The 12,779-nt window shown below is 56.1% G+C and overlaps 1 pseudogene; it reads left to right on the top strand.

The window, feature by feature from the left end:
* The first annotated feature begins 1,969 nt into the window (after positions 1 to 1,969).
* LOC116826982 (uncharacterized) lies at positions 1,970 to 6,093 on the top strand (annotated as a pseudogene).
* The last annotated feature ends 6,686 nt before the right edge of the window (positions 6,094 to 12,779 follow it).

Genomic DNA, 12,779 nt, shown 5'->3' with positions numbered 1-12,779 from the left:
CTGGAGTGGCCAGTATTAATTTTTAGAATCCTTGCAAGCCCCCACCTTCTGCACTTGGAGTCCCAGAGTGGGGAATCGGCCTGCAACGTAGCTCACTTTGAGGGGCCCCTTCTATGCTGTAGCCTCCCACAGAACAGTAGGCTGCTAGGGAGCCATTGGTGGCGTTCTCCATAGGGTAGCGAGGTACTGCACAACTGCCCGCACTGACTTAGGGCGAGTAGAAGCATAGCATGTCTATGCCCATGAATGAGGCATAGTGCTCAGGAAACCTCCCCTCATTCCTTCCCACTCACCCTCTGAATATTTCCCCTAGTGGCAGCAGCCAAGATGGCTGCAAAGGACCAGTCTGGCCCACCCAGTTAGGCCAGGCCCAGAAACCAGCTGCCCAGTCCAGGCCCCCAGAGTGCTGCCCCACCCAGATGGACCTGGCACTAGGCCCAGAAATCATAGATTATTAGAGTTGGAAGGGACCTTAGGAGGTCATCTAGTCCAACCGCCTGCTCAAAGCAGAACCAATCCCCAACTGGACCCCTGCTGCCAAATTACCACTGACGACACAGCACTTCAGCGGTGGATCCCGCTTCAGTGGTAATTCGGTGTCAGGGAGTCCTTCCACCCTGGGGCAGAAGGACCCCCCCACTGCCGAAGACCCGGAGCGGAAGAAGACCCGGGGGCTCGGGCCCCGCGAGAGTTTTCCAGGGCCCCCAGAGCGAGTGAAGGACCCTGCTCCAGGGACCCCACAAAACTCTCATGGGGGCCCCTGTGGGGCCCGAGGCCTGGGGCAAATTGCCCCCCTTGCTCCCCCCTCTGGGCAGCCCTGCATTGCGAGTGCATTTTTTTTGCCTTCTAATCTGCGATAACCTTGGGATGGAGATGATAGGGGGAGCGTAGAAACATTCTACGCTCTATAATTCTGGGGGGACTGCGTGGTCACCTGTGCAACTGAGTGCTGCTGAGCTCACCACGCTGACCAAACGGGCAATGAAATTCAAAAGTTCCTGGGGCTTTTCCTGTGTACCTGACTAGTGCATCGGAGTTCAAAGTGCTGTCCAGAGCGGTCACAATGGAGCACTCTGGGATAGCTCCCAGTGCCGTTGATTTGCATCTGCACTACCCCAAATTCAACCCAGCAAGGTCGATTTTAGTGCTACTCCCCTTGTTGGGGAGGAGCACAGAAGTCGATTTTAACAGCCCTGTTGTAGGTCCGACGGAATGGGTGGTTGTGTGGTTGTCTTTTTATATTGACCTAACAGGCTAAATTCGACCTAACCCCGTAACGAAAACACAGGGCTAAGGGTTGCCTTTAGGCCAGAATCCACCGTGACTGGAATGGTGCTAAACTGGCATTACAGCTGGTGTAGGAAGCTATTGCCTAAAGATCTTTTGATTGGGATGATACTAAAGCTTTGTTCAGTCAGGCTCAATCATAAATCAGTCACAGAAAAAAATAACCTAAACTGTGTCTATAGGGGACTGCCTCTGGAGTGTTTTACCGATGTTGTCTGAGGAAGATGGCTGTTTATCGTGTGCAAAGAAGCAGTGCATATGTGGCAGAAAGCAATTGCTGAGTGTCTGATACTCCAGAAGTGAATCTGGCATTAGCATAGTCTCGGGAATGTTTCTCTTAGAGCAATTTAAGTTGGTGATCAGGTAAGCCCTGGCTTGAGAGGAAGGGACAGTCTTGGTGAGTGTTGGATTGTTGGCTAGTAAGCTTGGAAAATATGCTTAAACCAATGGAAAGTGATTTGCTTAAAGAAGCTCAGTATAATGTGAGAGAATAGCAGTTTATCTGTTGGAGTGGACTTGCTGTTATATTACTTTACCAGAGGTGGCAAACTACAGTCCTCAGGCCGAGCTGGCCCGCAGACCCTCCTGCCCGGCCTCTGAGCTCCTGGGCCGGGATGCTGCCCCAGCCCTCCCCCACTGTCCCCTCTACCCCACAGCCTCAGCTCACTGCACCGCCGGCGCAATGCTCTGGGCGGCGGGACTGCGAGCTCTTGCCAGTCAGCGCAGTTGCAGAGCTGCGGCCAGGACCCGTGCTCTGTGCGGAGGTAGCAGGGCTGGCTCCAGCTGAGCGGCGCAGCTGCAGGCCGCATCCTGACCCGTGTCCTGTGCGGCGCGGTGCGTGTGGCTCCAGCCGGGCGGCACAGCTGCAGAGACCTTAGATACAAGGAAACTTAGATATAAGGTTCTTAGATATAAGGAACCGCTTCCAGTGTTTTCCATGTTTACTGGCTAAACACCAATTTCAATTCTTTTGTGTTGCGGTGCTCACAGGTTAAAGCCTAAAATCAGAAGCCCGATACTATGCGCATGGTTGTAGTTAAGTTTCATAACGTTGATGCATTAACTTCAGAGGGGCAGAAGGGTTACATAAATGAGACCCAACCTATGTGGAGTGTGCTGCACAGCCTGGGCTTATTCCCCAGTCTTCATAGGACAATAAATGTAGGGTTCTTGCCTCTGCAGTACTCTTAACAAATCATTTCTCTGTAAACTACGTCCCACAGCCCTGAAAGCCATTACTAGGTGTCTGCGGGCTCAACCAAGTCAGGGAGTGGAGAATGAGTTTCACCCAGTGAATATTAACTTGCCCAAACTCTTATCACTTCTGTCAGAGTTGCAAACCCTGCCGTGTAAGGTCACCCGTGAAAATGCACAAATCCATCTGATCCCTAAAGCTTCCGATCAGCCCTCCCCACCACCGCCCATCTCCTTTTCTGCTCTTCACAGCTCCTCCCTTCTTGGGAGCTCCTCCAATCCATGTGACTCCCATACCCTGCAGGGGAGCCTCTTGCTCAGCTCCACGATTTTACTCTGCGCGGGGCAGGCTCCAAGCCTTGGTGTAGAATCAGGGAGCGTGGCTCCCAGGAGTCAGCCCTGTGTAACCCAGGTGCAGGGGACGTGGGACCAGAACTAGCCCAGCTCTCGCTGAGCAGAGGCCCTGCAGTGGGGCGCAGGCGGCGAGGACCATTGGCTGGGTTTAATGTCCGCAGCGTTCTGGTGACTGGGGCAATCGGGGAATCGGCCTGGAGCTCGTCAAGCATGTGTTCTGGGGAAATCAAACCCACCCGAGTGGGTCTTTGGGACCTGCCGGGACCCGGAGGGAGAGCGAGCGCAGGTGAGAAGGGGGCGAGGTGAGATGGAGTTAGCTGTACCTGGGGTGGGGGAATCTAAGTGAGGGGCCTCCAGCACTTGGAGCCAAAAGCAGCAGCCCAGAGCAGGAGGGGATTTCAGCCCCTGCTCCAGGCTGACGCTCCCTGGAGCATAAGGCTGCGGATGAGTTCTGCACGGGACACATGCGAAGCTATCAGAGCGCATTGAGGGAGAGGGCAGGGAGCACAGGTGCTTGTCTTCTAAAGGGAACAGGGAAACGTGTCCCTGGCTTGACTGCACTGAGCTAGATGATGCCGGTTTAGACACCCTGCTGCAGACACCGAAAGCCAGGCCTGGACCCTGTGCATGGGAGCTTTGCAGGCAGATATTGACTTGGCCCGGGGGAGCAGCAGGGAGCTGGACTCTGCCCGTCCTGACCGTCCCTGCGGGCTGGTGGCTCCATCAATAATCACTGACTTTATTCTCTTCCAGCAATTGAAGAACTTGGCGTCCAGGCATCCAAACCTGGCGATCGTTGCACTAGGTGGGTGCCCTGCCCTGGACTCGGAGCTGAGGCTCCCTTGCTCTGGGTCCCTTTGTTCCCCGTCCCCCTGTCCCTTGTCTGGTTGGGAGCCACTGTTAGTGTTATTCCTGCCTAGGTGTTAATGAAGGGGAGGGTGCCTAGCAGTCACCCATCTCAGCAGAGCAACTCCCAGGTCTCCTGTGTCCCACTCAGGCTCTGTGGGCTTGGTCAGGAGGAGGCCCAGGGAGTTCCTGGTATTTGCAGATTGTCCTGCATGCCAGACTGGCAGGAAAGGGATGATTTTGACTGAGACAGGGGCTGTCTGTGCCATGTATGAGCCTGGCTGGTTTGGGTCTGAATAGGCCTCGCTCTATTGGAGACAGATTTGCTGTCATAGACTCATAGAATCAAAAAATATCAGGGTTGGAAGATGCCTCAGAAGGTCATCTAGTCCCACCCTCTGCTCAAAGCAGGACCAACCCCAACTAAATCATCCCAGTCAAGGTCTTGTCAAGCCGGACCTTAAAAACCTCTAAGGAAGGAGATTCCACCATCTCCCTAGGTAACTCATTCCAATCCTTCACCACCCTCCTAGCGAAATAGTGTTGCCTAGTATCCAACCTAAACCTCCCCCACTGCAACTTGAGACCATTGCTCCTTGTTCTGTCATCAGCCACCACTGAGAACAGTCTAGATCCATCCTCCTGCGTGAAGAGAGGAATTGGTCCTTTCTCTTTGGAATCAAGGAATCGTTTCATGAACAGGGAACGAATCCTAGCCTAGGGATCCTGCTAGGGCCAGATTAACAAAACTAAGGCCAATGGCCAGGGCCCAGATTCATAGGGGAGCACCTTGGCGCCAGGCAGTAGCCATAAAGTGGCTGGGCTGGTCATGCCTTGATCTGCTGGGACAGCTGCTTATCCTGGCTGATGCTTAGGTGGGGGGGGGTGGGAGCTGACCCGGGGATGCTCTTTTCTCCCCATTGCCCAGGCGTTCCTGCCCTTGCTGAAGAAGGCTGCCCAGGGGAGCCCCCAACCAGGGCTGAGCTGCAGCAAGGCAGCCATTGTCAATATGTCCAGTGAGGGTGGCTCCATCACGAATCTCTTTGCCTGGCAGTTGGGACAAGTTGTCTCTTATCGGTGCAGCAAGGTAGGGGGTGTGCCCAGTGGGGCACCAATTCACGCTCGGTCCATGTTCCACTACAGTAAAGAGGAAAGAAAAGTCTTTCTTGCCTAGGGTGACCAGATGTCCCGATTTTATAGGGACAGTCCCGATTTTTGGGTCTTTTTCACATTTGCTGTCTGGTCACCCTATTCTTGCCCCAAATTTGACCTGCCAGGCCAGCATTCAGGCCAATCTCACTCTGCTCCCTCTTGTGGGAAGCACGGCCTCTGGGTTACATGATGCTTTGTCACTTGACCCCAGAGCCCAAGCCTTGGAACAGGACTATGGGTCCTGCACGTCGGCCCATTGCAGTGAGAGGTGGTGACTCCGTAACATGCTGATCATCCCCACTTGAGAATCACACACTGCAGCTTGCATCAGCTGTCCCCCTTGCTCACCTTTCTCCTGGGAGTGGGTCCCTGCTCTCCTCACATGCTGCTGTCTCTGCTCATGGTGTCTCACCCACAGGCTGCTCTGAACATGCTCACCAAGTGCCAATCCTTGGGGTATGAAGGAGACGGGATCCTGAGCATCGCTGTCCATCCTGGCTGGGTGCAGACTGACATGGGGAGCTCAGCCTCCCACCAGGTAGGTGCTCAGTGGGAGGGGCCAGTCGTAGCCACATGTCAAGTTCATTGTAGGGGGAATGGTTACACTGGAGCCTGTTCCCTTATCACCTCCGCCCCATATTGATGACACCTCTCAAGGGCTCCAATCCCAGCAAGGCGGTCGTCAGGACCCAGCTCCCTGGGGATTCAGTGCTGTGTCCTGGGCGTTGCTTCCCAGGGCTGCCAGTTCCTTCAGTGCTCAGCATTGCACAACAAACCCTGCAGAGCTGCTGCCTTGGGGAGGTGGAGGGGGCAGGAGCTGGTTGTCTGTCTCCATTGGGGCTTAGGTTGTCTATCAGGGGTGCAGCCCTTTTCACCCACTTTCTATTGTAAACACTGGCCTGGGACCTGCCTCCCCCGTTCACTGCCAGCGAAGGCAGAATGGGATTAGCGAGATCCTTTCCCAGATCCTGGCCCGGCCCCTGGTGTCCTGGGCCAGCCCCAGGGCAGGCTTCTCCCCGTCACTCTCCTTTGCCCCCTGCAGGCTCCACTGACGGTGGAGGTGAGTGTCCAAGGGATCCTGAACGTGCTTTCAACACTCTCCAAGAAGGACAACGGGGCCTTTGTGAGCTGGGAAGGGAAAGTTCTTCCCTGGTGAGACGTCCCCTGGCCACGCGACAGGAGCCCTGGGTCAGGTCATTCCAGTGACCGCGCCGTCAGCCGTGCCTGTGTCCTCAATAAACCCACTGTTCTAATGTAACAGCCCTGCTATTGGTTGGATTTGTACCATTTAGCCAGCCTGAAAGCTGGGCAAGCGCTAACCCCCCTATGCCCAGCAGAGCGGAAAGGCTGGACTCCCAACGCCGGGGCTGTGCCGGTGCCAGGGCCGTGGCGGGTGAGATCAGGGCAGCTCAGCACCCGGAGGGCAGCAGAGCCAGGTGATCAGGAAGTTGGTTTCAAACTTCCTGTTGAAAGCGTCTGCGAGACAAAGTGGGCTCCAGGGAGCCAGCGAATGACAGGTGAGGGCCTAGAAACGCCTCTAGAGAGCAAAGTGAAATGGCAGCTGCTGCAGGGGAACCGGGGCAGCCCTAAGTGTATGGAGACCAGAGCCTGGGCTCAGTACTACGGCAGAGCCAGGGGGCTGGAGCGAGAGCGGGAGCTACGGGCAAGGCTGCTCTGGCTCTCTGGAGACCTGCCCACGAAGGAGGGGCTGGCAAAGCTGGGGAGAACCATACTCTGTCCAGTGCAGCTCGGCTCCTGCCCGGCAGTCTGTGGGGTTAGAGCCGCTCTCTGCCTGGCTACAGCTGGCTACAGCTGGCTGCCAAGGACATCGGGGCAATAATCGAGCACCTCTCCCCTGTAATGTCACCACATGCAGCTTCGTCCACGTGATTAGTGAGGTCGGGGTGAAGCTCCACTAGCCATTAGCCAATCTCCAAAGACAAGGTGCTGCACGTGCCAGGGGCCTGACTTGGAACAATACAAAGCTGCCAGCACAGCCTTGGTCGTACAGAACGGCACAGCCCTTGACAGCAGCCACGCTGGAGCCATGTATGGAGCTATGCATTTACCCATGTACGCACACGGGAGGGAGGAAGCTCCATGGGCCGGGCCAGGGCTGACAGGGCTGATTCTGGGGCCAGCTGAGAGCGTGGGGATGCCAGTGCCCAAGCGAATGAGTCACTGGCTCCCAGCAGCTGATCAGGACAATGTTCTGCTGCTCAGTTTGGGCTGATAGGCAGCTGGGACCCTCCCCTCCTGCTGGGTGCTCTGGCAGCTGGTGTCAGAGCGAGGGGCTCATGTCTCCAGCCAGGGCCGGGGGTTGCTCCAGTTTGCCCGTGCAGTTGAGTTTAGCTCTCAGGTGCGGTGGGGACCTGTACCTGTCAGTGGGTTGGGTTAGCCTCCCAGGCCAGCAGGCTGAGGAGGGGGTGCCAGAGCCTCCTCCTGTGAGGCAGAGGGAGTTGGATCTGCCTGGCTGAATACAGAGGATTTCTCCAGCACCTTGGGCCGAGCTATTACTGATCCCACACCAGGAACTGAGTTTTCTAATCGGCCTCCAGCACCTTTATCACTGATGGCCTGGCATACGCTGGGGACTTTCAGGTTTGTACTTGTTTGCTGTATTCTTCCATTCTTGTAAAAATATAGATTTATAGACTCTTCCCTTTGCTTCCTGTTTGCAGAGAGAAGCCCAGCCCCCTGCCGCTGCCCTCCCCTCTGGGCGGGAACAGCTCCAGCCCCAGGGATGGCCAGTCAAACTGCTTGTGGCTGGGCCTCCCCCCAGCCTGTCACTTTATGCCATCACTGCCACCTGCACAGAGTGCAGGTTGAGCAGGGGTCCATCGCTCCCACCTCTGGGAGGCAGCAAAGCGGTCACACCCACACACGTGCACTCGCACACACACACACGCACATGCTTTGCACCGCTGTGGATGAGGACTCTGGCACAGGGAGTTAGCAGGAGTCAAAGAGGGAGCACAACCCCTGCTCCCCCAAAAACAAGGAGTCCTTGTAGGACCTTATTGACTAACAAATTTATTTGGGCATAAGCTTTCGTGGCTATAACCCACTTCATGACATTTATATGGCCAACAAGGAAAGCCCAAGTTACAATAGTTAGTGTCCCATCAGTCCACCCACAAGTTCTCCGGGTGCCCCCTCCCATCCCCTCTATTTCAGGGACTCCCTGCAACTCCCCCAATCTCCCCACTGCCAGGGCCTCTGTGTGCTCCCTTCTATTCTCCCCCATACCAGAGACCCCTGTTCTCCACCCATATGGCAGGGGCTCTGCGTGCACCCCTACAGCCACTCCCCCATGTCCTCTCTCTGACCCACCCCCACGGCAGGGGCTCTGTGTGCACCCCCATAACCACTCCCCCATGCCCTCCATTCTCCTCACATCCTCAATGGCAGGGCATCTGTGTGCACCCCCATACCCACTCCCCTATGCCCTCCATCCCTCTTTTACCCCCCAATGGCAGGGCATCTGTGTGCACCCCCATATCCACTCCCCTATGGCCTCCATCCCCCTTTTACACCCCATTGGCAGGGCATCTGTGTGCACCCCCATAACTACTCCCCCAGGCCCTCCATCTCCCTCTTACCCCCCATGGCAGGGCCTGTGTGTGACCCTCCCTTTCTCTATATCAGGATCCTCCAGTCTCCGCCCCCCACCTGAGATTCTGTGTACATCTATCCCTGCTGCCCCCATTCTCCCTACCATGCCAGGGGCTCTATTCCCCCAGTACACCAAGATGCCCCAGTCTCCCCATCATGCCAGGAGGGCTTAGAGTTGCCAACTTTCTAACTGGAGAAAACCGAACATCCTCGCCATGCCCCTTTCCTGAGTCCCTGCCCCCTGCTCACTACATTCCCCCCTCCCTCCTTGACTCACTTTCCCCCACCCTCACTCACTTTCACTGGGCTGGAGCAGGGGTTGGGGTGTGGGAGAGGGTGAGGGCTCTTACTGGGGGTGTGGGCTTTGGGGTGGGGCCAGAAATGAGGGATTCAGGGTGCGGGAGGGGGCTCTGGGCTGGGGCAGGGAGTTGGGGTGCAGGAGGGGGTGAGGGCTCTGGATGGCATTGTGGGCTAATGAGTGAGGCTTGGGATGAGGGGTTTGGGGTGCAGGAGGAGACTCCAAGCTGGAGGGTGAGGCCAAGGGATTCAGAGTATGTATGTGGGGGGGGGGACTGTGGGTTGAGGTAGGGGGTTGGGGTGAGGGTGCAGGGGTGTGGGCTCGGGGGAAGGGATGAGGGGTGCGGGAGGGGGCTCTGGGTTGGTACAGGGAGTTGGGGTGCAGGAGGAGTGAGGGCTCTGGGGTGAGGCCAGGGATGAGGTTTGGAGTGCAGGAGGGGGCTCTGGGTTGGGGGGCCTCAGGATTGTGGTAAGGGCTTGGGGTGGGGGCGCAAGCTTACCCCAGGCAGTTCCCGGGCGGCAGTGCTGTGGTGCTAAGGCCGCTGTCTGCCTGTCCTGGCACTGCGCTGCGCCCTGGAAGTGGCCAGCAGCAAGTCTGGGTCCTAGGTGGGGGGGCCAGAAGGCTCCGTGCACTGCTCTCGCTTGTAGGCGTTGCCCCCACCCCAGCTCCCATTGGCCGGGAACTGGTGCTCAGGGTGGGGGCAGTGTGCGAAGTCCCATGGCCCCCCTGCCTAGGAGCCAGACCTGCTGGCCGCTTCTGGGGTGCAGCTTGGAGCCAGGACAGGTCGGGACTAGCCTGCCTTAGCCCTGCTGCACCGCCGACCAGCCTTTTACTGGTGCTGACTGGAGGCACCAGGGTCCCTTTACGACTGGGTGTTGTAAACCGGACATCTGGCAACCCTAGGGGGCTGTGTGTCTCTTCCCACCCCAGGTACCTCCTTCTCCCATTGAAGGGTGGGATGGTGCCCTCTCTCCCCCACCTTTGAAGGTGCAGGATGTAAGCAGGAGGCAGGGATGAATGAACCTTTTGTCTCTCTTTTCTCCTCTGGCGGGTCCTACGGGCCTCGGGCTCTGAGCAGGGAGAGCACTGACTTCTTTTCCCTCATGCAGGGTGCCAAGGCCACCCTGCACCGGGCGGGGGAGCAGGGGCTGTCCTTACGCTGCAGGGTTTAATGGTGCCATCAAGGGAGGCCAGCGGCTCCCTGTGTCCCCCGTTTGATGTGCCGACTGGCCCCAGGACAAGATTCTCTGCCCATGGATGTATAGAACATTCCCTGTTGTATGGGGCAGATCGATGCAGTGTTCAAACATGCTCCCATGACGGGCAGACAGCGGGACGGGGAAATGTCAGGGCCGGCTTAGGAAGTGTGGGGCCCGATTTGAATACCCGGCGGCGGTCCGGGTCTTCGGCAACACTTTGGCAGTGGGTCCTTCACTCGCTCCGGGCCTTCCGCAGCACTGAAGGACCCTCCACCGTACTGCCACCAAAGACCCAGACTGCTGCCGGGTGAGTAAAAATTAAGAAGTTAGGCACTGTTCTTTAGGGTACGGGGCCTGATTCGGGGGAATCAGCCTAAAGCCGGCCCTGACAGTCGTGCCTAGAAGCTGCAATTGGCTGGCTTTACAAACAGGCAGAAATAAAAGGGAGAAGACAGGTGGGCAGGGCCACGGGGAAATGGTGGGTGGGAAGAGATGGTTAGACAGGGGACAGAGCCCATGCAGAGCGAGCTGGGATGTCAAGAGACGCGAAGCAGAGACAGCAAAGCTCATGGGCCGGGACCAGCCTGGCTGGCTAGAGAGACTGCTGGGAGATGTGGACAGAGCACTGCAGAATCTGAGGGGCAGGGTGACAAGCTTTCCCCCGCCTCTCCTCACTTCAGCTCTCGCCGTTTCACTTCTCCCGTTCTGACAGGCACCAGTCTAGGTCCTGATTTAGGTTTTACCAGAACCTGGCTTTATCACAAGGTGGTGGCTGCACTGCAGTGGACCCCATTTCATCTTTTAATTTGTCCCCCTTTTTCCATTTCTGTTCCCATTCTTCAGGCACAGGGGTGCTACCTGAAGCCTGCTCTTGACCACAACTATCTATAACAGGGGATGGCATATCTCTTTTCTGTAGGTTTCTTACAGCTGTTTTCAATGTTTTATTCTGTTCCTGTGCTGGTTGCCTCTGGGCTGCTTACCGCCCTGCAAGGGGGGTGGGAGCATTCCAGGGCTGTGTAGCTTCTTTTGATTCTTTGAACTCTTTCTTTGTTACTGTTACTTGCCCCAATTTTGTGGCATGCTGTTTTAACCATTTAACAGCCATGGTAATAGTTTGCAATAGTTTACATTTCAAGGCTACGGTCTCTGCCCTAGCCTTACAAATTAAATTACATGTTTCTTCCCCATTATATTTCTAAACTCTGTGGGGATTTGCAGTGAGGGGTTAAGGGGGTTCCCTAGCTCATGGTTTTCTGTCATGTTAGATCGCGATTCTCCAGTGGAGAGCTCACTTCGCAGATCAGCAGTCAGGGTCACCAATGTTGTCAGACTTCGCTGGTGTGGTGCTCTGCTCAGTTCAATGTTGATAACAGTCGGCTCCGTGCATGTTCCCTCTATGTGCTGCCCCAGCTCTGCACAGATAGGTGACACAGCAGGCCCCGAGAGAACCCCCAATGACCACAGACTCCGATAAGGTACGAAGGCACCCGGCCAGGTTTATTGCCAAATGAAACGCAGTCTCTAGTTCCCCAGATCAGATGTCTATGGTTCTACTAGTATACATGTGCTCCCTGACAATGAACACAGCTCAGTCAGTGGCGAGACTCTCCACTGCCCCCTAGGCTTGACAAAGACATCGCCCCAGGGATGTATTCTTATACACAGGTACAAACAGGTTACGCATGACTCCTGACGTATTGAGGTACAACCCCTCTACACGGTAAGGTGCTGCCTCTCATCTTGGACACGTTGGTTTGACTAAAACAACTCTATCCATCATATTACCTGTAGCAGTTTGGACCCCCCACTCCTGCACTGAAGGGGTAAAAACAGCCCTGGGAGGGGGCTGTGGCTGAAGAAAGCAGCTTTTAGGTTGGGCTGATTGGGGGAAGTGACTGCAGCTGGGGCCACACCACAAACAGACTTGGCTGGCCCTATAAAGGCAGAGAACCTGGAGGCAGAGAGAGAAGGGCCTGGTTATAGGGAGCTAGAGACAGAGCACCTGAGTGGAACAGGGCTGGGGACAGGCTGAGGAGCTCTAGCCTGGAAAGCCCCAGGCTGCAGCCTAGCAGAAGGCCAAGGGGTACTGGGGGTTGCAGAGGGCAGCCCAGGGGTAGGCCAAGGCAGTAGGTCCAAACCCTCCTTGCCAGCAATGAGTAGGTTGATACTGCAGTCTGCCCCAGGGTGTGAGGCTAGATGATGACTGGCAGTAGCCTTATACTGAGGTGAGGTGGGAATAGTGGGTGGGGGTTCCCTGGGGAGGGGAGACCCTAAGACTGGGAGATTACTGCTAGAGAGCAGCATCCCAGGTAAAAGGGCACTGGGTCCAGGGAGGGACATGGGGGCCAGAGGACAGGCAGATCACCAGCCTGTAGAGGGTGCGCTGGAGGTGGAACAAGCTAATTCCAAGAAGTCACTAGCAGGAGGTGTCACAGCAGTGAGTCCACTCATCTACATTACCCTTAAGTCCATGTTTAGGAGGGGTCAGCCTGTTCCTTGTTATCTGTGTGGAATGTGCAAGTATTCGAGTGTTCTGGTCCTTTTATGTCTGTATCTTCTTGCAGCATCAGCCCTTTCCTTGCCAGCTTCTGTGAGCAGGGCCTGCCTCTGGCTCACAGCTTCCCTTTGCTTTAAGTTTACAGAATATTAGGGTTGGAAGGGACCTCAGGAGGTCATCTGGTCCCACCCCCTGACTCAAGCAGGACACCCCAACTAATATATCCCAGCCAGGGCTTTGTCAAGCCTGACCTTAAACTCCTAAGGAAGAGATTCCACCCCTCCCTAGATAACCCATTCCAGTGCTTCACCACCCTCCTAGTGAATGTGTTTCC

This window comes from Chelonoidis abingdonii, unplaced genomic scaffold (assembly GCF_003597395.2).
Source record: "Chelonoidis abingdonii isolate Lonesome George unplaced genomic scaffold, CheloAbing_2.0 scaffold0005, whole genome shotgun sequence".
Lineage (NCBI taxonomy): Eukaryota > Metazoa > Chordata > Testudines > Testudinidae > Chelonoidis > Chelonoidis abingdonii.
This window is presented reverse-complemented; position numbering and strand designations above follow the sequence as displayed.